At 43.5% G+C, this 23024-nt stretch overlaps 1 long non-coding RNA gene across 7 annotated transcripts in view; it reads right to left on the reverse strand.

Annotated features, from left to right (window-relative positions):
• LOC102900078 overlaps positions 1-22579 on the reverse strand; it is a 31048-nt gene extending 8469 nt beyond the window's left edge. For 3 of the 7 annotated variants that reach the window (XR_006588012.1, XR_006588011.1, XR_006588013.1), the window contains exons 1-4: positions 18394-19487; positions 16970-17045; positions 15926-16016; positions 13733-13897 (exon numbers count right to left, since the gene is read on the reverse strand). This is a non-coding gene — a long non-coding RNA (uncharacterized LOC102900078). Of the gene's footprint in view, positions 1-13732; positions 13925-14702; positions 14888-15925; positions 16017-16969; positions 17046-18393; positions 19488-22329 lie in introns of those variants that run through there. The other 4 variants (XR_006588014.1, XR_006588015.1, XR_006588016.1 and 1 more) reach the window with 4 other exon arrangements.
• Between the last annotated feature and the right edge of the window lie 445 nt (positions 22580-23024).

Consider the following 23024-nt stretch of genomic DNA (forward strand, 5'->3'; position numbering starts at 1 on the left):
GATTATCATACAGCTATTAAAAATAAGTAAAGATGGAAAAGATATTTATGAGCAAAGCTGAGCAGAAAGAACCTAAATTTCCCAAGGACAGTGGTTACAACAATGTAAAATATGTGTCGGTAAGAGAAAAGACTAGAAGAAAGTCTGGAGAAATGAAGGCAGCTATTGTGCTGTGATGGTGGAAATATGAGTGACATGTCCTTTTTTCATTTTTTTTCAAATGCTGTGATAAATTTTAATAATTAAAAAGGTTTTAGAAAAACTACCTAACGCTCAGCCAGCAGTCCTATTCAAACTTAGCAAACAATAATAATAGGAAAGAGCCAGGAAGTGACCCACCAGCTCCCACGAGGGTGAGAGCCAAGCCCTTGTTGGCAGACTTCCTGTGTACCCGGCGGGCAAAGCCCGTGCTGCCCTGTGGACTCAGCAGGAGTCAGAACACACAGCAGATGCGTTAGGAGTGAAGAGGAACAAAAGTACCGGTCCGACCCTCCAAACACAACACACATATTTTTGCCTTGTAAATGCCAATTTTTAAAAAGTGAACATTTATCCTGCTACAGAGTTGGAAGTTTACCATTTGAGGGCTTTCTATAATATATGAACAGCCTACAGATCTTCACTGTAGACAAGCCTGCAGGAATAGTAGTGACAATTGGGTGTCAGCACCACACAACACAGAGCACTCACTCTTGTTCAAGAGATCTTGAGAGAATATGCATATACTGTGACCACAGTCACCACATTGCTGAAAACAGTCCTGAGGCAAACCACATATGTGAACCCCATGCTCAGGTCATGGTCAGGAGCACCTGCAGCAACATCATGGGCTTGCTCTCACCATTAAGGTGATTCCATCAGGCTCTTTGCACGCACCTGGCACGCATGGGAAGCAATGTGCCTTGCTGCCTGCTGTGCTTTCCAAAGCACTTGTGAAAAGAGAAGGGCAGGAGCCAGGACCACTCAGCCTCTTGAGCCTCCCCTTCCTGCTTCATGAGAGGAAGGGATGTGCTGCCACTCCCCTGTGCTATGTGGCCCCTTCCATGAAGTCCACACCTCCTGTCTGTTCATTGTGCACATCTCCAGGGGTTCGTCTGACTCAACCTCAGCTTCCGGCCCCTGGCCCACTGTGCTGCTTTTCTACTACAGTCTCCACAGAGCTCTAGGAGACCCAGGGAAGGGGCATGGATGGCAAAGTTTGCAGATTTCAGCCATAGTGATCTTCATTAGTAGTGACAACGGCGATGATACCAGCTAGCATTTATTATAGCATTCACGTTTACAGGCATTTACATACATTTACATACATTTGTGGTTTGTTTTTTTAAATTTTTGAATGTTTATCTTATTTTTGCCAGAGAGAGAGAGAGAGAGAGAGAGAGAGAGAGAGAGAGAGAGGGAGAAGGGGAGGGACAGAGAGAGAAGGGGACAGAGGATCCAAAGCAGGTTCTGTGCTGACAGTCCTATGCAGGGCTTGAACTCAAGAGATGTGAGATCATGACCTGAGCCAAAGTCGGACGCTTAACCGGCTAAGCCACCCAGGTGTTCCTACGTACATTTGTTCATTTAAATTTCTTAACCACACTAGAATGATAATATTAGCATTTCCTGCATTTTGGAATGGAGGAAAGCAAGGTGTAGAGAGCTTAAGTTGCTGAAATTGTGTTTCACTAGATCAGAGATTTTAGAGAGATTGGAACCCTCCTGCACAGTTGGTGGGAATGTAAAATGGTTCAAACTGCTGTGGAAAACAGTTTGGTGGTTCCTCAAAAAGTCAAACACAGAATTTACCACATGGACCAGCAACCCCACTCCTAGGTATACATGCAAAAGAATGAAAAGTAAGGACTTGAAAAAATGCTTGTACCCCAATGTCCATAGCAGATTATTCATAATTACCAAAAGGTGGAAATAACCAATTGTCCATGGATTAACAAAATGTGGTCTACCCATACAATGGAATATTATTCAGCCACAAAAAGGAAGTTCTGACATGGAGGAACCTTGAAAACATGCTAAATGAAATAAGTTAGACACAAAAGGACAAATAATGTATGATTCCACTTGTATGAGGTTCCCAGAACAGCTGAATTCATTCCAGTTTAAAGATGGATAATGGATGGCAGGTGCAAAACTAAAGCAAAATGGGTTTCTGCAGTAATTCGGGTGAGAAATGAAGACTTGCTTGTAACTGGCTGACAAGATTGATTTGAGAGAGATTAGGAGACTGAAACTGGGCATGGTGGCTCTTGGATTTGGAAAATAGAAGGAGGAACCAAAAATGATCCCTAGGTTTCTGGTTTGGTCAACTGGACAGGTCACTGCTCTGCTCACTGGTTTAATTATCCAGGAAGCTCCCATTCATCGTTTTCCAGGAGTTATTAGCAGGTAATGAGGAAGCAAGTAATGATTTTTAAAAATCATTTGAGGAATACTATGCTACTCAGAAACCAAAGGAATGCATGTGGCAACATGGATAAATCTGAAGAATATTGTGTGAAAAAAAGGTGCCAGACAAGAAAAAGTATACGTTGGATAACTCCATTTATGTGAAACTCTCGAAGAAGATAAATCTGATCCGCAATGTCACAAATTTGATCAGTGTTTGCCTGGGGCTTGAATGTGGAAGCTGAGGGAGACTGGGGCCCAGGGAAGTTTTCCAGAGTGATGGGAATGTTGTATATTTTGATGGTGATGGTGGTTACATTGGCCACTAGCATTACAATTTACTTAAAACAAATGCATTTTATTGTATATAAATTGTACTTCAATAAATTTTATCTTAAATTTTTTTTTTAAGAATTAGAACTTTAGGCAAATGTATTCTCTTCCTTTGGAGCAGGAATTGTCCTAGATAAGGTCATGGGATTGAACTAGTAACCAATCTTTGCAGTCACACGGATTTCTACTTCTTGAACCTATTGCTTAATGAATCTAAGGTTTAAAAAAACATATATATGTGGTTCCAAATCTGTGAGCTTTTCTTTACATCCCACTCACTGAAATAAGTTCAACTGTATTCTTGAAGTTAACAAAATTTAATTTCTTGGATAACTGTTGTTTTAGATTATACTGAGTGTCCATGACTGGGATTACTGCATTGCAGCAAGCAATGTAAGAGGACAGATGGAGCGTCTTGCTTTGAGAGGCACACAGCCTCTGCTTATGTGAACACCCTTATATTTAACCCTCGTTTTCAAAAGAATTGGATTTTTGCTGTGACTTGGGTATGATTAGGACAGTGTGGATGGGAGCAATATGGGGCTGACCAGGGCCACACCACCTGCCAGGACACACACTGCCCCTGGCTCCCAGGGCCGTGCACAGGAGGACACTCCTAGGAAGACTCCCCCTCATCACTCAGACTTGAAGTCTAGCACTGCACTACCCAGCACTTTGGTTTCCTTAGTACTGTTTCCAAGTCATTTGGCAGTCCCAGACTGAATGGCACATTTTTTAGCGTCATCAATTGTAAATCAGAAGTTTTGGTTTCTGTTAGGGAACAGGTGCCCATGATGAAAAATTCAAGTGTCTCTCCCTCTCCGCCTATCCCCCATTACCAGGGGAACTTTTACAAGCAGATTGTGTACACTGATTGACATGGACAAGCATATGGGTAAATAGATCCTTTGAAAAATGGTAGCAATCTTTATGTACCATTCTGGGTTTCCATTCTTTTTTCTGATATAAACTGTAGTTATTTTAGAAAATCCAGAGTAGAGGGGCACCTGGGTGGCTCAGTTGGTTAAGCATCAGACTCTTTGACTTCATCTCAGGTCATGATCTCACTGTCCTGAGATTGAGCACTGCATCAGGCTCGGCACTGGGTGTGGATCCTGCTTAAGAGTCTCTCTCTCCCTTCTCTACTTCCCCTCCCTTGCTCTCTCTCTCTTTCTCTGTTTCAAAAAAAAAAGAAAAAAGAAAAAGAAAATAAAAAAAGAAAATACAGAGTAACTATACTACTGTACATAAGTTTTTTTTTTTTACCTTGGTTGCATACAAGATTTTTGTGAATCAACTTTATTAAGGTATTGTCTATATACAATAGAGAGCACTTAGTTTAAGTGAGTTTCACGAGTTCTCACAAGCGTGTATACCTGTGTAAGTAACCATTGTCACAATCAAGACATAGAACACTTCCATGGCCCGAAAAGTTCCTTTGTGACTCTTCCTGGTCAATCCCCTCACCTCCCAAACCACGCCCAGGGAACCACTGACCTGTTTCCTGTCACTCCAGATTGGATTTGTCCTTTTTAGAGTTTTCTATAGATGAAACCATGCCATCTGTGGGTTTTTTTTTTTTTTTTACTACTTTTATTCAACATAATGTCTGTGAGATTTATCCACTTGTGGCATCTTCAGTAGTTTCTCCTTTTTATTGCTAATAGTGTTCCGCTGCACCACTATACCACAATTGTTCATCACATGTTGATGGACATTTAAGTTGTTTTCAGGGTTTTTAAAAAAAATTTTTAATGTTCATTTATTTTTGAGAGGGAGAGAGAGACAGTGTGAGCAGGGGAGGGGCAGAGAGAGAGAGGGAGAGAGAATCCAAAGTAGGTTCCAGGCTCGGAGCTGTTAGCATAGAGCTGGATAGGGGGCTTGAACCCAAGAACCGTAAGATCATAACCTGAGCCACGGTTGGATGCTTAACTAAGCCACCCAGGCGTCCCAGTTTTTGACTATTATTAAATAAAGCTGCTGTGTGAGTCTTTGCAAGGACAGATGTTTTCTGTTATGTATTGCATAGCAAGGAATTGCTGAGTTGTAAATAGGACATAAATGTTTAAGAGTGAAGAAAACTGCCCAACTTTTTCAAGCATACCATTTTCTTTTTTTTTAATGTTTATTTGTTTATTTATTGAGAGAGGGAGCTCAAGCAGCAGAGGGGCAGAGAGAGAGGGAGAGAGAGAAACCCCAAGCAGACTCCATGCCGACAGCACAGAGACCGAAGTGGGGCTCCATCCCACAAACCCATGAGATCATGACCTGAGCTGAAACCAAGAGCCGGAAACTCAACGGTCGGAGCCACCCAAGAACCCCACCAATCATATCATTTTTCATTCTCAACAGTAACGTATATCTCCTTGGCAAAACTTGACATGGTTGATCTTTTAAATTTTAGCAATTCGAATGGATGTCTCATGCTATCTCACTATGGTTTCAATTTGTATTTCCTTTATAACTAGAGATATTAAACATCTTTTCATGTGCTCATTGGCCACTGGTATATCTTCTGTAAAACACCTGCTCAAATCTTTTGCTTAATGCATAAGGAAGTTTTGCTTTTTTCTGATTTTTGAGTTATACATTCTTCATGGATTCTGCATAAAAGTCCTTTGTCAAATGTACAGTTTTTGGCTCATCTTTTCCTTTTCTTAAGGGTGCTTTTAAAATAAGTTTTTAATTTTAATAAATTTAAATTAATCAACTTTTTTTCTTTTATGGTTTATGCTTTTTCATGTTCTAAGAAATCTGCCAAGGTGGCAAATATTTTCTTCTGTGTTTTCTTCTTCAAGTTTTATAATGTTAGCTTTTATATTTAGCTTTATGATCTATTTCAGGTTAATTTTTGCATACTTTATCAGATAGGGATCAAGATTCATTTCTTCCCATGTTGATATCCAACAGTCCCAGCATCAACTGTTGAAGAAAAAACTGTCCTTTCCTCCACTGAATTCCCTTGGCAACTTTGTCAAAATCAATTGACTATGTATCTGTGAGTTTATTTCTGTTTCATTGATCTATATGTCTACCTTAATGCCAGTACCACACTGTCTTGATGATTATAACTTTGTGTGAGTTTTGAAATAAGATAGTGTAGGGGTGCCTAGGTGACTCAGTCGGTTGAGCGTCTGACTTCAGCTCAGGTCATGATCTCGCAGCTCGTGAGTTCGAGCCCCATGTCGGGCTCTCTGCTGACAGCTCAGAGCCTGGAGCCTGTTTCAGATTCTGTGTCTCCCTCTCTCTCTGTCCCAACCCACTTGCATTCTGTCTCTGTCTCTCTCAAAAATAAATAAACATTAAACATTTTTTTTAAATAAGATAGTGTAGATTTTCCAATTTTGTTTGTAATTTTCTTTTTCTTACATAAAAATTTATTTTATTTTTAAATTTTTATTTTAGATAAACTGAAATATTTACATTATTTAAGATATGTAAGAATTTTTATTTCTTTCATTTTCTTTTTCTTTTTAATTTTTAATTTTTTTTATTTTTAATTTTTATTTTTTTTCAATATATGAAATTTATTGTCAAATTGGTTTCCATACAACACCCAGTGCTCATCCCGAAAGGTGCCCTCCTCAATACCCATCACCCACCCTCCCCTCTCTCCCACCCCCCATCAACCCTCAGCTTGTTCTCAGTTTTTAACAGTCTCTTATGCTTTGGCTGTCTCCCACTCTAACCTCTTTTTTTTTTCTCCCCCTTCTCGGATGTGGAGAAATGGGAACCCTCTTGCACTGTTGGTGGGAATGCAAATTGGTGCAGCTGCTCTGGAAAGCAGTGTGGAGGTTCCTCAGAAAATTAAAAATAGACCTACCCTATGACCCAGCAATAGCACTGCTAGGAATTTACTCAAGGGATACAGGAGTACTGATGCATAGGGGCACTTGTACCCCAATGTTTATAGCAGCACTCTCAACAATAGCCAAATTGTGGAAAGAGCCTAAATGTCCATCAACTGATGAATGGATAAAGAAATTGTGGTTTATATACACAATGGAATACTACGTGGCAATGAGAAAGAATGAAATATGGCCTTTTGTAGCAACGTGGATGGAACTGGAGAGTATGGTGCTAAGTGAAATAAGCCATACAGAGAAAGACAGATACCATATGGTTTCACTCTTATGTGGATCTTGCTTTTAATTTTCAAAAGTGTTCTAATTAAAAAAAAACTTGGCTTCAGCCCTTTGCATTTCCACACACTTTTTAGAACAAACTTGCCATTTTTTACATAAATCTTCTGGGATTTTTATTTGGGATTGTATTTAATCTATAGATTAATATGGGGGGAGTTGAAAACTTAACAATATTAAATTTTATGATTCATGAATTTGGTATATCTTTTCATTTATTTAAGTATTTTTGAATTTATCTCAGCAATATTTTGTAATTTTGAGTGTACCTCTCTTGCATATAGTTTGTTATATTTCCCCTTTAGTATGTTGTGTTTTTGATGGTATTGTAAATGGTATTTTTAAACTTTTAACTTCCAATTGCTTATATCCAGCATTTGAAGAAACAGCTGATTCTTGAATATTAACTTTGTGTCCTATGATTAGCTTATTAATTCTTAATAGCTTATTAATTCTAGATTTTTGATAGAGTCCTTGGAGTTTTCATGGTACATGGTCATGTCCTATTTAAGATGGACATGGTGTCTATCAATAAAGATAGTTTTACTTCCTTCCAGTTTGTATACTTTTCTTTTTCTTGCCTTAGTCCACTAGCTAGCATTGCCACTAGAATGTTGAATAAAAACAGCAAGAACAGGGGCGCCTGGGTGGCGCAGTCGGTTAAGCGTCCGACTTCAGCCAGGTCACGATCTCGCGGTCCGTGAGTTCGAGCCCCGCGTCAGGCTCTGGGCTGATGGCTCAGAGCCTGGAGCCTGTTTCCGATTCTGTGTCTCCCTCTCTCTCTGCCCCTCCCCCGTTCATGCTCTGTCTCTCTCTGTCCCAAAAATAAATAAACGTTGAAAAAAAATTAAAAAAAAAAAACACAGCAAGAACATCCCTGTCTTGTTACTGACTGGAGGAGGAAGTGTTCAATTTGTCCTATAATATTAGCTCTATGTTTTTAGTATTTGCTCTCTACAAGGTTATGGAAACTCTCTTCCCTCCTTAATTTGCTGTGCGTTTTTTGTTGTTGTTTTGATTTGGTTTGATTTAATCATGAACAGGTGTTGAATTCTGTCAATGCCTTTTTTTTTTGCAACTGTTGAGATGATCATGTTTTCTTAAATTATTATTCTGTTAATATAGTAAATTACATTGATTTTTTTAAATGTTAAATTAATCTTGAGGTGCCTAGGTGGCACAGTTGGTTAAGCTTCTGACTCTTGATTTCAGTTCAGTTCACGATCTCATGGTTTGTTAACTCAAGCCTTGCATTGGGCTCTGTGCTGACAGCACGGAGCCTGCTTGGGATTCTCTGTCTTTTTCTCTATCTCTGCCCCTCCCCCACTTGTGCTCTTGCTCTCTCTCTCTCTCTCTCTCTCTCTCAAAAATAAAATAAACCAAAAAAATCAATCTTGCATTACTGGGATAAACTCCACTTGTCCATGGTTAATAGTCTTTTTTTATGTGTTGCTGGATTCAATGGGCAAATATTTTGAAAGAGTTTTAATGTCTATTTATATATGAGATACTGGCCTGTAGATTTCTCCTAATATTTTCCCCAGGTTTAGGTATTAGGGTGGTGCTGGCTTCATAGCATGAGCTGGGAAGTACTCTCTCCTCTTTTGTTCTCTCAGAGATATTGTGTAAAATTGGCACTATTTCTTCCATAAAGTTGGGTAAAGTTAATCCTTGGAGTCACATGGGCTTGGAGTATTCCTTGTGGGAAGGTTTTCAAATATAAATTTAATATCTTTAGTTCATGCAGGGCTACTCAGATTTTCTCTTTCCTCTTGAGTCCATTTTGGTAATTTGAGTATTTAAGTAGTTTGTTTTATCCAAGTTTTTGGATTTACTAGCATAAAGTTGTTTATAACTTTCTCCTATTTCCCTTTTAATGTTTGTGGAATCATTTCCTGCCTTATTGCCTATACTGGTAACTAGGTCTCTCTCTTTTTTTCTTTATCAGTCTAACTAGAGGTTTATCAGTTGTATTGCTCTTTTAAAGAACCAGCCATTGGGGCACCTGGGTGGCTAAGTTGGTTGAGCCTCCAACTTCAGCTCAGGTCATGATCTCATGGTTCATGGGTTCAAGCCCTGCTTCGGGCTCTGTGCCGATAGCTCAGAGCCTGGAGCCTTCTTTGGATTCTGTGACTCCCTCTCTTTCTGCTCCTCCCCCATTCATGCTCTATCTCTGGCTCTCAAAAATAAACAGCAATTTTCTTTTTTTAATTTAAAGAAACAGCCATTCAAAATGAACAAATCAGGAGACTATAGATGCTGGAGAGGATGTGGAGAAACGGGAACCCTCTTGCACTGTTGGTGGGAATGCAAATTGGTGCAGCCGCTCTGGAAAGCAGTGTGGAGGTTCCTCAGAAAATTAAAAATAGACCTACCCTATGACCCAGCAATAGCACTGCTAGAAATTTATCCAAGGGATACAGGAGTACTGATGCATAGGGGCACTTGTACCCTAATGTTCATAGCAGCACTCTCAACAATAGCCAAATTGTGGAAAGAGCCTAAATGTCCATCAACTGATGAATGGATAAAGAAATTGTGGTTTATATATACAATGGAATACTACGTGGCAATGAGAAAAAATGAAATATGGCCTTTTGTAGCAACGTGGATGGAACTGGAGAGTGTGATGCTAAGTGAAATAAGCCATACAGAGAAAGACAGATACCATATGGTTTCACTCTTATGTGGATCCTGAGAAATTTAACAGGAACCCATGGGGGAGGGGAAGGAAAAAAAAAAAAGAGGTTAGAGTGGGAGAGAGCCAAAGCATAAGAGACTGTTAAAAACTGAGAATAAACTGGGGGTTGATGGGGGGTGGGAGGGAGGAGAGGGTGGGTGATGGGTATTGAGGAGGGCACCTTTCGGGATGAGCACTGGGTGTTGTATGGAAACCAATTTGACAACAAATTTCATATATTAAAAAATAAAAAAAAAAAGAAACAGCCATTGATTTCACTGGTTTTTAGCTACTGCTTTTCTGTTTTATTTTATTGATTTTGGTTCTTTAATATTTTCTTCTATTTGGGGTTTAATTTTTTTTCTTCTTAAATGTGAGGCTTAGATCATGGTTTATAAGGCCTTTCTTTCTTCCCAATACAAAAATTTAAAGTTATAAATTTCCCTCTAAATACTGCCTTAACTGCATCCCACAAATTTTATTACTATTGTTTTTAATCATCATTCAATTCAAAATATCTTCTAATTTTCTTTGTGACTTCTTGAACTTTGGGGTTACTTGAAAAATGTATTAATTTCCAGATATTTAGGAGTTTTTTCCAGATGTCCTTCTGTTATTGATTTCTAATTTTTGTTGTGGTCAGAGATCATACTATGTCAATAAAGTCACACTGATAAGGTTGCTCATGTATTCTGTATCCTTATACTGATTTTCTGTCTACTTGTTCTATCATTTACTGAAAGGTGTTGAGATGTCTAACCACAAGTGTGTATTATCTACTTATTTTAATTTGGTCACTTTTTGCTTCATATATTTTGAGTCTCTGTATTGGGTGTATATATATATATTTATAATAATTATGTTTTCTTGGTAAGTGTTGATCTCTTATCAATATGAAAAATCCCCATCCCTATTCCCCCTGCCCCTGGCAACCACCATTCTACTTTCTGTCTCTATGAATTTGACTGCTCTAGGATCCGCATATAAGTGGAATCATAAAGCATTTATCATTTTGTGTCTGGTTTAGTTCATTTAGCATAATGCATTCAAGTTTCATCCATGTTGTAGCATGTGTCAGAATTTCCTTCCTTTTTTATGGCTAAATTCCATTGTATGTATATACCATATTTTGTTCATCCATTCATCTGCTGATGGATATTTGGGTTATTTCCACCTTTTGGCTATTGTACATCATGCTTTCAACTCTTTTCAGTACCTAAGAGTGGAATGGCTGAGTCATATGGTAATCCTATGTCTAACTTTTCAAGGAACTGCCAAACTTCCAATTTTCCACATCCTCTGAACACTTGCTATTTTTTCATGTTTATTTCTATATTTTTGAGAGAGAGGGAGAGAGCAGGAGAGGAGCAGAGAGAGAGGGAGACAGAGAATCCCAAGCAGGCTCTGCACTGCCAGTACAGAGCCTGACAAGGGGCTCAAACCCAGAAACTGTGAGATCATGACCCAAGCTGAAATCAAGAGTTGGTCACCCAACCAACTGAGCCACCCAGGCACCCCTTGACAGTAGCCATTCTAAGCAGTGTGAGATGATATCTCATCATAGTTTTGATTTGCATTTCCCTAGTGACTAGTGATATTGAGCATTTTCCATGTGCTTAGTGGCCACTTGTATGTCTTCTTTGGAGGAAGGCCTATTCAAGTACTTCGTCTATTTTTCAATTAGGCTGTTTGGTTTTTTGTTGTTGAGCAACATTCTTTTTTTTTTTTTATGTTTATTTATTTTTGAGACAGAGAGAGAGCATGAATGGGGGAGGGTCAGAGAGAGAGGGAGACACAGAATCTGAAGCAGGCTCCAGGCTCTGAGCTGTCAGCACAGAGCCCGACACAGGGCTCGAACCCACAGACTGTGAGATCATGACCTGAGCCAAAGTCAGACGCTTAACCAACTGAGCCACCCAGGCGCCCCAACATTCGGTTTTTTAAAAATACATTTTAGGGGCATCTGGGTGGCTCGGTTGGTTAAATGTCTCTCTTGATTTCGACTTGGGTTCGTTAGTTCGAGCCCTGCATCTGGCTCTGCACTGTCAGCATGGAACCTGCTTGGAATTCTTTCTCCCTCTATCTCTGCTCTTCCCCCACTTGTTCTCTCTCTCTCAAAATAAATAAATAAACATTTTTTAAAAACCCACATTTTATCTTGATTTGTTTTGCCAACTGAGAGATGTTTTATTTTCAGCATCAGAAGCTCAAAATAATAAAAAAAAATATCATATTCAAGGCCACATTTTTTCTCCCATAATTTTTAACAATTATTGACATTCCACTGAAGTGACTCAATGTGTATAAATATGAGATTTACATTTCCCTCCATCATTCATGTAAGAATACACATTTAGCAATGTGGCAGAAGACCTAAAAGCATACCTATTTGTATATAAACTAAAAACAAAATCTGTTTCTTCCTATTCCACTGGAACATTAGCATTCCTCATATTACTGATACTCATGATTTTGACCACAATTTCTAATAAATATGTGGCACCAACTCTGAGAGTAAGTGAATGGTTATCAGATCAACATACCACTCTTCCTCTCTGTTTCAAAACCATGACAGGAAATGGAAAAAAGGAAAACCCCTCAGAGTTTTTGAGCTGGTGACGGTGTCCCTGACCAGCACAGGAAGGAAATGACCATGGAGACACCTGTGCAGTGGCTAGAGCCAGGCTTGACCCTTCTGGATGTCATGCAAATAGCACACACACCCACTCAGGGCGGGTAACACAGTATGCTGGGCACCATCCCACTGGGTCAGCAGAACATGGAAATTAGCAGTTCATCTCTCCCTCAGACTTTCTTTCTAGAAGCCTCATTTTGAATACAAACTGAACTACTTAAGGATGGCATATCTGTGGTTTGCTTATAATTAATCCAGGAGTGGGGACAGGGGGCTGGATGAAACAGGATGGGTGTGAATTGGGACTTGTTAGGGCTGGGGCAGGATCATGGGAGGTCACTGTGCTATTCTGTTTGTGCATATATTTGTATTTTTCTATAACAAAGTTGTTTTTAAAAAGGAAGTTTCCTCCCTTTTTTCCTCCTTGGCACTTTCTAAATATCCAAATGTTAATCATGCTCTCTAAGCAAAAACTAAAGAGTGATCATCTCAGCAGAAATGACTCAACCCTAATCAGCCAGAAGTCTTACAAATGGGGGTGCCTGGGTGGCTCAGTTGGTTAAGTGTCCGACTTCAGCTCAGGTCATGATCTCAGTTTGTGGGTTTGAGCCCAAAGTCGGGCTCTATGCTGACAGCTTGGAGGCTGGAGCCCGCTTCAGATCCTGTGTCTCCCTTTCTCTCTGCCCCCTCCCCTGCTCACGCTGTCACTCTCTCAAAAATAAACAAATGTTTTAAAAAGAAGTCTTACAAATGAACTCTATACATTTGTTCACTCCATGTATATTTACTGGGAAACTACACTGTACCAGGTCCCCTTCTGTCACCAAGGAGCAGCAGGGAGCAGATGTCCTATGGAGGGGCATGAGGGACACAAAATGTGGGCAGAGTGGAAAGCAGAGCCAAGTGAGGGTGGTCCTCAAGGGCTGGGGGTTCTGGGAAGCCACAGTGTGGCCAGGCCAGGCTGGGTTGGGTGGGTGGGCCTGCAGGTCTGGAGAGACTGTGGTTTGTATCCAGGAAACGTGGACACCTGCCTTTACATAGGCCTGACTAATCACTAACCACATCTTAACCACAGCTCACCATTTTACCAAGGGATAAAGAGGGACTCCACCCAACTAGGATGTTGGAGCCCCAGGGAGAAGACAGGAAGAACCCAGCTCTGGCCCTCTCCACAGCCTGGCAGCCAACAGGTACCAAACAATTGGCCCAAGGAAGGCTGTGACATAGGTCATGCCCAGGATACAGAGCTGGGCACTGCAGTAGCGGGAGGAGAGCACTTGGCCTCCAGTCCCCTGCACAGACAGGCTTATACCCTCTGAGAGGCAGAGGCTGACTTCCTTTCTCCTGGACTCCATAATGTCAGAACTGCCAAGTGCATGAAGGAGCCAAACAGTCCTCATGAGGACAGAAACCCAAGGCCCAGTAGGACAAAGGACTCTTCCATTGTGGCCCTGACTTTCCATATTCACACTAGAGCTGTTCACTTCTTCTTCCAGCAGATACTTACTGGGTGCCTACTCACCACCAGCAGATACTTACTGGGTGCCTACTTACCAGAGAAAGCAGACTCTGAGCAGCCCTGGGAGAAGTGAGTTGGGGACAGAGCCTACTCCAGACAGCAAGGACAGTCTGCTGTAGGGAAGGTTCTGCAGCATGTCCCGAATCTTAAGGGACCAAGAACAGAGTTGTCAAGATTCTTCAGAGGAGAGCAAGCAGGACCTAGTGACAACAGACAGACACAGGGTGCTGGGGGTGACAGAGAGGAAGGGGAGCTTCTCAGACTGCCGTTAGGTTGGGTGCATCCTTAGACTAGAGCTGTTAATATCCATATCACATAAAGAACTGTTATAGCTCAGTAGAAAAAGGAAAGTAACCCTAAAGAAAAATGGGCAGGGGCGCCTGGGTGGCTCAGTCGGCTGGGCTGGGTGGCTGACTTCGGCTCAGGTCATGATCTTGCAGCTCGTGAGTTCGAGCCCCACATCGGGCTCTATGCTGACAGCTCAGAGCCTGGAGTCTGCTTCGGATTCTGTCTCCCTCGCTCTCTGCCCCTCCCCCGCTCATGCTCTGTCTCTTTCAAAAATAAACACTAAAAAATTTTTTTAAAAAGAAAAATGGGCAAAAGATACAATTTTCTCATGAAAACTGGCTACAGCCAGTGGACATTTTAAAGGATACTTACATTTGCAAGTAATAGATGCAATGTAAATTAAAGTGTCGCTAAAATAAGACTTTTCACCCAACAGACTATGAAAAATTCAGAAAGGTAAAGTCCAGGACTGGTTAAAGGGAAATGGGCCTTCTGGAGCAACTGGGCAATGTCTGTTAAAACTCTGAAGTGTGCACGCACTTTGACCCAGTGATTCCACCTGGAAGACTCCAGCCTGCCAAAATACTCACAAATGCCCACAAATGAAAACATGCCCTCAAGGACCCCCACTACAGTGCTACTTTTTAAATTTTTTTAATGTTTTATTTATTTTTGACAGAGTGAGAGACAGAGCATGAGCAGGGGAGGGGCAGAGAGAGGGAGACAGAATCCGAAGCAGGCTCCAAGCTCTGAGCTGTCAGCACAGAGCCCGACGCGGGGCTCAAACTCTCGAACCGCGAGATCATGACCTGACCCGAAGTTGGACGCTCAACCGACTGAGCCACCCAGGCACCCCAACACTACTTTTTAAGAGCAGGAAATCTGTAGACAGCCTAGGCGTCCTGTAACAGAGGAAAAATTAAATAAATAGCGATGCATCCGTATAACAAGATACCATACAAGCATGGAAGAAAAAGTTGAAGGAATATGTCAACGGCGATGCCCTCTGGAAGACAGGATTGTAGGAGGAGACTTTATGATACAGAAACATCAGGAAAAAAATTTTTCAAAGCAAACAAGCTGCTGAGTTGGTGGTGTGGGTAAATGCTGAGTAAAATTTAGGTAAAATGGAAAACCATGTGTGCGTGCACATATGTACATATGCAGAACAGTACTGGGTCTGTAAGGGTATGTGTCTGGATGCACGTGCCATGGCTTAACATCTTTATGACAAGCATGCTCATGCATAACCTGTTTGATTCAATTTATTGTTTTTATTTTTATGTTTACTTATTTTGAGAGAGAGAGAGAGTGAGTGACAGAGAGCAAGCAGGGGAGAGAGACAGAGAGAGAGGGAGAGAGAGAATCCCAAGCAGGCTCCTCCACACAGTCCACGCAGAGCCCAATGTGGGGCTTGAACTCACGAACCGTAAGATCATGACTGGAGCCAAAACCAAGTCGGATGCTTAACTGACCGAACTACCCAAAGGTCCCATAACTTGTTTAATTTTAAAAAGGAAACTACCCAAGGTGGGCTGGAGCTGGTCACCGTTGTCCTATCCTAGTTTCTCATGGAGGGTTCCTCTTTCCAAGCAGCTCTGACTCCCAGCACCATGCGCATGTGAGGAGTCACTGGCTTCTTCCCTCTGCCCACATCTCAGCCCTGAGCTCCAACCCCATGTGACCAACTGTCTCAGCATTATCTCCCTCCACCTCTACCAGACCAAACACAGGGCTTCTCCTCCACATCAGGCCCTCCCTTCTGGTGCCCATCTCAGCACATGGTGGACCATCACCATCACGCTGACCCTCCCTCTCCCTGACCCACATCCACATGGTCAGAAGCTTAGATTCTAGCTGTTAGACACACCTTTGTCCCCACCTCCACCCCAGACAGCCTCAGTGTCTCACCTACATGACAACTCCTGCCCCCCACTCACCCTCCACGCTGTAGCCAAAATGGTGCCTGGGAAGGGGAGGTGGATCCATAGCTACTTCCTGCTTCAGCTGCTTACTAGCTGTCCACTGCTCCTAGGACCAAGGGAAATTCTATAACAAGGCCTGGCAACATGCCCAGCCCACCTCCGAGCCACAATCCCCTCCCTTAGGACTCCATCACCCTGACCGCTTCAGGTCCCTGGCACTACACAAGCCCATCTCACCTTCTAGAACTCTCTTCTCCCTTTCTCCTTGGCATCCAGTTAGTCACGCTTCAGACTTCAACTGGGTAAATCCTTCTGTGAAGGAAGCCCACCTCCCCCTAGCAGTTTCTACTACTCAAAGTTTTCCTAATACCTCATCTCTGTGCTTCAAAGAATGCCTCTCTGTTTGATATTCAGTATTTGTATGATGTGAGATTCATGTCTGTCCCCCATCGCTCTGAGCACCGTGAAAGTAGAGAATTGTCACTGCACCCAAACACCCAGCACAGCGTTTGCAGCAGAGACAGGGTGCAGTGAGAATTGCACGGACCATACATTTACACAAATGTTTAAATACCGCACATATTTTTAAACATACACAAAGAGTATGATGAATCCCTGTGTGGCCACTATCCGGTTTCGCTAACTATCAACATGCTGCCATTTCTCTCTCCACCCGCCACGCCTTTTTGCTTCTTTGTTCTTTTGCTTGTTCTACTCACAAAAACTTCACTATGTACACAGTGACACTTTCACACACACACACACACACACACACACACACACACACACACACACGCATGGACAGGAGGAGCTTTGTGTATCTGCTCGGAACACACACCGTGAGCAGCCATCACGCAGCACACGGGGAGTGCCACATAGGGCCATCTGCTTCCCACATACTCGGTTTCTCAAGAAGCCGAGACTGGACCCCTCAGAAGAGCTGCCTCGTACCTCAGGTGGAAAAGTTATTTGGCTGTAAGCCGAGTATCTCCCAGTGCGCTGTCACACCCTTCCCGACCCGAACAAACACAAAGAGACACGTCCCATCAAGTCACCTACTTGGCTGAACTGTGCACCTGGTCACCCTCTGAGAAGCTTCCTTCATGGGTATTTTTCTCCCCTACACAAAGCATGCCTACGAAGTAAACGGAGAATGACAAAAACAGGAAAGCCCAATTTTGCAGAGACTGAGGAGCCAAGGCCTGCCTGATAACGGGGCCCAAACTTGTAACTTGGATCCCAAAGAAAACAAACGATGCCATGGTTTCTGTGTCCACTTCCAAACTAAGAAATACACTGCAGGGAATAAATCACAGTTTCACAGATAGGAACTGCTAGCACTTACCGATCATATAATGAATAGGGACAAATGTGTTTATCCTTAACAGTCACAAATAATTTCACAGCTGTTAGTTTTGGCAGCCACCGCTTTGGAGGCAGTATGGGCTTGTGACACACATCTCCATCACTGGCTCAGGCAAAAATCCCATATGCCAAAGGTATGTAATTGTCCGGAGGAAAAAGAGGCTTACGTAATAAGATTTTTAATACTTAAGAGTGCCTGAGTGGCTCAGTTGGTCAAGTGTCAGACTTCAGTTCGTGTCACAATCTCACAGTTTGTGAGTTCAAGCCCTGCATTGGGCTTGCTGCTGAGTGCCAAGCCCACTTTGGATCCTCTGTCTCCCGCATGCGCGCACTCTCTCTTTCTCAAAAATAAATAAACATTAAATTAAAAAAAAAAAGATTTTTAACAGTCAACACTTAAAAGCACATGAAAGTATTTTTTAAAAAAAAATTTTTTTTCAACGTTTATTTATTTTTGGGACAGAGAGAGACAGAGCATGAACAGGGGAGGGGCAGAGAGAGAGGGAGACACAGAATCAGAAACAGGCTCCAGGCTCTGAGCCATCAGCCCAGAGCCTGACGCGGGGCTCGAACTCACGGACCGCGAGATCGTGACCTGGCTGAAATGAAAGTATTTTTTTAAGACCAATAGTAAATTCAGAGATGTGTGAGGATCAATGCTTTATCCATTTACCAATCCAGATCACATGGCCGCTTCCCACTGACTCTGTCAGGACACTAGGCACAACACTGCAGACAAGCCCAGGTTGTCTGTGCTTCTCCTGTGGCCCCCACCGAACCAGCTTACCTCCAGCCCTTCTGCTCTAAATGCTGCCCTGCCCCCCACCCTCCAGCCCCCCAGCCACCAATAGGCTCCATCTCTACCACCATTATTTATACCTGAGAGTCTGGAAGGCCAGACACTGGCAAGTGACGCTATGTGGTCAGAGAGGTGGCCCTCAGCCTTCCCAGATTAAGCCAGTAGCTGAGAAACTCAGAGGTGTTTGAGTCATTGGATCTTATTTTTCGGGGGTGGGGTGGGGGGAGGCATTTCAGAAAATTATCTTCTACACACATGCCAAATCTTTCCAAGTTTTCAAACTAACACCATTCACTGAACCGACCGCACTGCTGCCTACCTTGGGATGCCAGCTCAGATGTTTCCCCCCTGAGGGCAGAGGCCAACGCTCCTTACTGCCTCGGCTTCCGCGAACCCAAGGCTGCACAATTTGTGTGTGCTCTCAAATCCTCCAGCAAATTCCCATTTCAGTTCTGTCGAGGAGAAAAGCTGCCCCTTATTTAACTTGAACAACAAAGAAGGATAAGAAGGTGTACCGAGATCTTGCAAACAACAAAAACAAAACAGTTTTGGCTGCTGAATGATTGCTGTTCCTAGTTAAGATCTCAAAGACAAATCCTATCGGGGGTGATGTGCCTAGTGGTCAGGAGCTGAGGTTCTGGGCCCAATATCCTGAGTTCAATTGCTGGTTCTGCCTCTCACTGACTAAGTGACTTGGACCAGTTACTCTACCTCGCTTCTACCTCACTCCATTACTCCCCCTCACTCCAACCTTCCTCCCCCTCTCTCCCACCTCACTCCATCTCAATCCAAATTTACTTCACTCCAACTTTATTCCACCTCACTCCACCCCATTCCAATCTTACTCCAACTTTACTATCAGTAACAATAGTGATAATGATCACACCTAACTCGTGAGGTGTTGCAAAGATTAAATGAGAAAATGCACATGAAGTACCTATGGACGCATAACCCCTGAACAACACCGGTTTGACCTGCATACGTGCACTTAGACAGGGATTTTTCTTGATAAATACCAAAGTGTAAATGTATTTTCTCTTCCTTACGATTTTTTTTTCTCCAGCTTACTTTCTTGCAAGAATACCATCTGCAATACATATAACACACAAAATAATTAACTAAGTGTTCATGTTATCAGTAAGACTTCTGGTCGACAGTAGAGCTATTCATAATTAAGTTTTGGGAGAGACTTAAGTTACATATAGATTTTTGACTGTGAGGAGTTTGGTGTCCCTACCCCCATGTTGCTCAAGGATCAACTGTACTATGTTTATGAAGCATGCAATAAATATTAACCACTATTTTTATTAGTCTTTGAAGATTTGAAATTCAGTTAAAAATTATGAATAAAACTCAAACTTTATTTATAAATATATGATAAATTATATTTATAAATTTATAATAATTTATAAACTTAAAATAAATTTATAAATAAAATATATAAATCATTATTGCTACTTCATTTTATTTTAAAATGTTTATTTATTTATTTTTGAGAGAGAGAGAGAGAGAGAGAGAATCCCAACCAGGCTCTGTGCTGTCAGCACAGAGCCCGATGTGGAGCTCCATCTCATGAACAGTAAGATCATGCCCTTGAACCAAAATCAAGAGTTGGATGCTTAACCTCACTGACTGAGCCACACAGGTGCCCCAAGATACTTCATTTTAAACAAAACATTAATTTGTTATTTACATTCATCTGAGCAGAGCTTTGAAATACTTCTGGGACACAGATCAGATAGTCAAGAAAAAGACAAAGTCCCTCAGATAACTGTGTCACCTCTGGCAAGGTACCTAGTCTCTTCATGCCTTAATCTTCTCAACTATAAAACAGAACTACAGTTAGCCTACTCCGAATAGTGGTGATAGAAGTCAATATGCCCCTCTTAATGCACCTAGCAAGTACACGATCATTGGAAAACAGTGTTTTAAGAGAAGGCAGGCCCCTGACAGAGCTCCACAGAGCTGGAGTCCTCCCGGTAGACCCCTAGGATCTTGGTTCCTTGTGGCTAAACTCTTAGGGTCAGCTATTCCATGAACAGAAATGGAGGCATCCAGGTGATCACCAGAAGTTATGACACCAGGCAAGAGGTTAGAGATCGCCCCGTCCCAAATCATTCTTTTAAAGATGGCCTTGCCAAGACCATTCAGGCATACAGCCAGCTCACTGTCACCAGGCAGCCTTCATCTTGCCCTACAACTGGGGGAATCTTGTTCACTCAGTGCTCATCTGCCTCTTTTCTGGGAACTAATGGGGATGACAGCCAAATCTGCTTGTGCCCACCTCTAATTGTGCCCTCTTTTTTTTTTTTTAACTTAATCTGTATGTATTTCCTCTATATTTTACACTGCAGCAGTTCAGCTGTATCTTGGGAATTTAGAACACTGGAAAGTGCTCAGTAAATTTGTCAAATGAATCACCCCAACATCATGAAGTGAATACTGCCATCTCTAGTTGGCATGTGAGGAGACAAGCTTATCAAGGTTAAGTAAACTGCCATTCTGCTTAGCCAGTAAACTGCCAGTAGGTATCTCTACTCCTCCTCCTCAAGGCCCCATGCACCACCCCCCTCCAGCCTCCAGTTCCCACCCCACTACCCCCACACCAGTCTTCTTCTTGCATGCCCCACCATAGCCCAGCTTCAGCCTCCACTCTAACTTACCAACACCTCCTCCATGGAGAATAAAACTCAAGCTCTACCTCCCACCTCACACTCCAGAACTTAGTTCTACTAGTTGATCTAGTTTTATATTCCCACATCTGCATCTAGTGCTCTAAGCATATCACAAATGGCCTGGCCTTCCCACCCGTGCATCTTCTGTGCCTCAGATGCCCACACTGCTTAGGAACTCCCGTTTCCCTGAAATGCAGGCCTCTCTCCTCCAGGAAGCCCTCCCTGCCCTCACCCCCACCTCAGTCTCAATAAAGACACCTGTAATGCTGTACACCACATGGATAAGGACATAACCATCTAGGTATGCATCCATTTTCTTTATTCAACTACAAACACCTAGAAGGCAGAGACTAGGTCTTTTCTGGTCTTGAATGTTGAATACCTGGCAAAAGGTCTGTACTTGGTAGAAACTCAAATGTATTAATGACTCATTCCCCCCTGGTTTTCCAGACCCTGGAGTCATCCTACAGTAGGCTGTACTGGGGAGACACTGAAGCCTGTCAATTACTATCTTCAAAATCTCCCTGAAATCCTGCTTCTGTCTCCATCCCCACTGCACTGCCAGGCTCAGGCCCTCATTACTCCCAGGACTATGAGATTAACTTCCTTCCTCCAACATCCCCTTTGTATAATTACAATTCCTGTCTGGTTCCTGCCAGAGATACTTTGCTGAAATACACATCTGAGGTCAGTTCCCTGCCTGTAAGACTCTCTGCAGTCTTCCCTCCCTGGCCTGCAGGGGCTTTCAAGGCTCTCCACACTCGTTCCTTACCTTCCCCTTTCAAGCCCACCTATTCCCTCCCCACACACCCCAACACTGGTCTCACAGCTATTCCCAGAACTCTCCAGACACGACGACAGCCTGCCTGTAGAGGCTTTCAGGTATCCCTGTGCCAGGCGCACCTCATTCCCATCTCATCCTTCAAGGCTCATTTCAGATGTCATCTCCTGGGTGAAACCTCTGCTGACTCTCCCCCTCCCATGCATAACTCACACCTGGCCTCCACTCTGTCCGCTACTGTGCTTTCAACATTACTCGTGTCACCACAAGTTCCGGGCTATCTCTTCCCTCACGGGATCCCTGCAGGTGAGCCAGGCCAGACACAGGCTGTGACATCCAATGCAAGCGCATGCATGAGTCAAATGGCCATCTCATTTCCTTCAATTTAATAACCTGTCGTGTTGAACAGAGGCGCACCCTCCCCCTTTTAACAATGGGAATAAAGAGCTCAGGAATATGACGTGCCTGGCCCAAAGCCACGGTGTCAGGCAGAGCTGGCCCTAGAGCATCTGAGTAGAAATCTTATTCACCAACAGTTAAACAAAACCTCCGCACTGAAGGCGACGGAGGGTGCTAAGAAACCACCGGCGGCTTAGGAGTGGGCCCCAGCTGTTCCACACGGCGGGGGGGGGGGGGGGGGGGACGCAGGTCCGCCCCTTTGCCGCTCCAAACCGCTGAGCCCGGGTGTTCCTGGGAAGTCTCCGCTTTGGCAGCCAAGGCCAGAGCTCGGGGGAAAGTTGCTGTTCAGAGTCCCGCGACCGCAGGGACAGGCCAACACCCAACTGACGGCCCAGCACACCTGAGCTAAGGGCGTCTCCTGTCTCCGGCTGCGCTCCGCGCGCATGCACCGCCCACCGCCCACCGCCGCGCGCGTGTACGCGCCGCCACGCACGCCCCGCTCATGCGCAGCCCTCGCTCTGGCACGAGCCAGGGGCTTTGTGGCGGCTGCCTGGAGGCGTGTAGCGGCCAACGTCGTCGGGAATTGGCCCCCGATCCGGGAACTGCCTTGGTCCCAGGAGGCTGGAGAGGATGGAGCGGTCCCTGCGCATCCCCGCCCCCTCCGCCCCCCCTCTCCTCACCCCGGGGGGAAGGCTGTTGGATCCGCTGGGGGCCCTGAGCGCCTTTAACAGGATGGGCGGGTGCGCCCCTCGGGTAGGGGTGCTGGGCAGAGGGCGGGAGATGAGCGGGCTGCGCAGCGGGAAGTGGGCTGAATGTGGGGGGAGGGGGGTGTCAGGATGCGCGGGGGCTCCCCCTCCACCACAGTCAGCAAAGCAAAGCGACCAGTCGAGATTTGTACTCTTTTGCCCCCAACCGTGGACTTCCTTGTTCATACTTGACTTAGCCAAATACGCAGCTAAAACTTGAGCTTTGTGGGTACAGTTGTCTTGTGTCTTTTCTACGTGGAAGGCAGCACAGGTGGTGCCTCGCATTGTGGACCTGAGCCAGACCCGCTGAGTCAGATTGAAGCTCTGTGGCTCACTAGCCCTGAGAGAT

Source organism: Felis catus, chromosome D3 (assembly GCF_018350175.1).
Source record: "Felis catus isolate Fca126 chromosome D3, F.catus_Fca126_mat1.0, whole genome shotgun sequence".
Classification (NCBI taxonomy): domain Eukaryota; kingdom Metazoa; phylum Chordata; class Mammalia; order Carnivora; family Felidae; genus Felis; species Felis catus.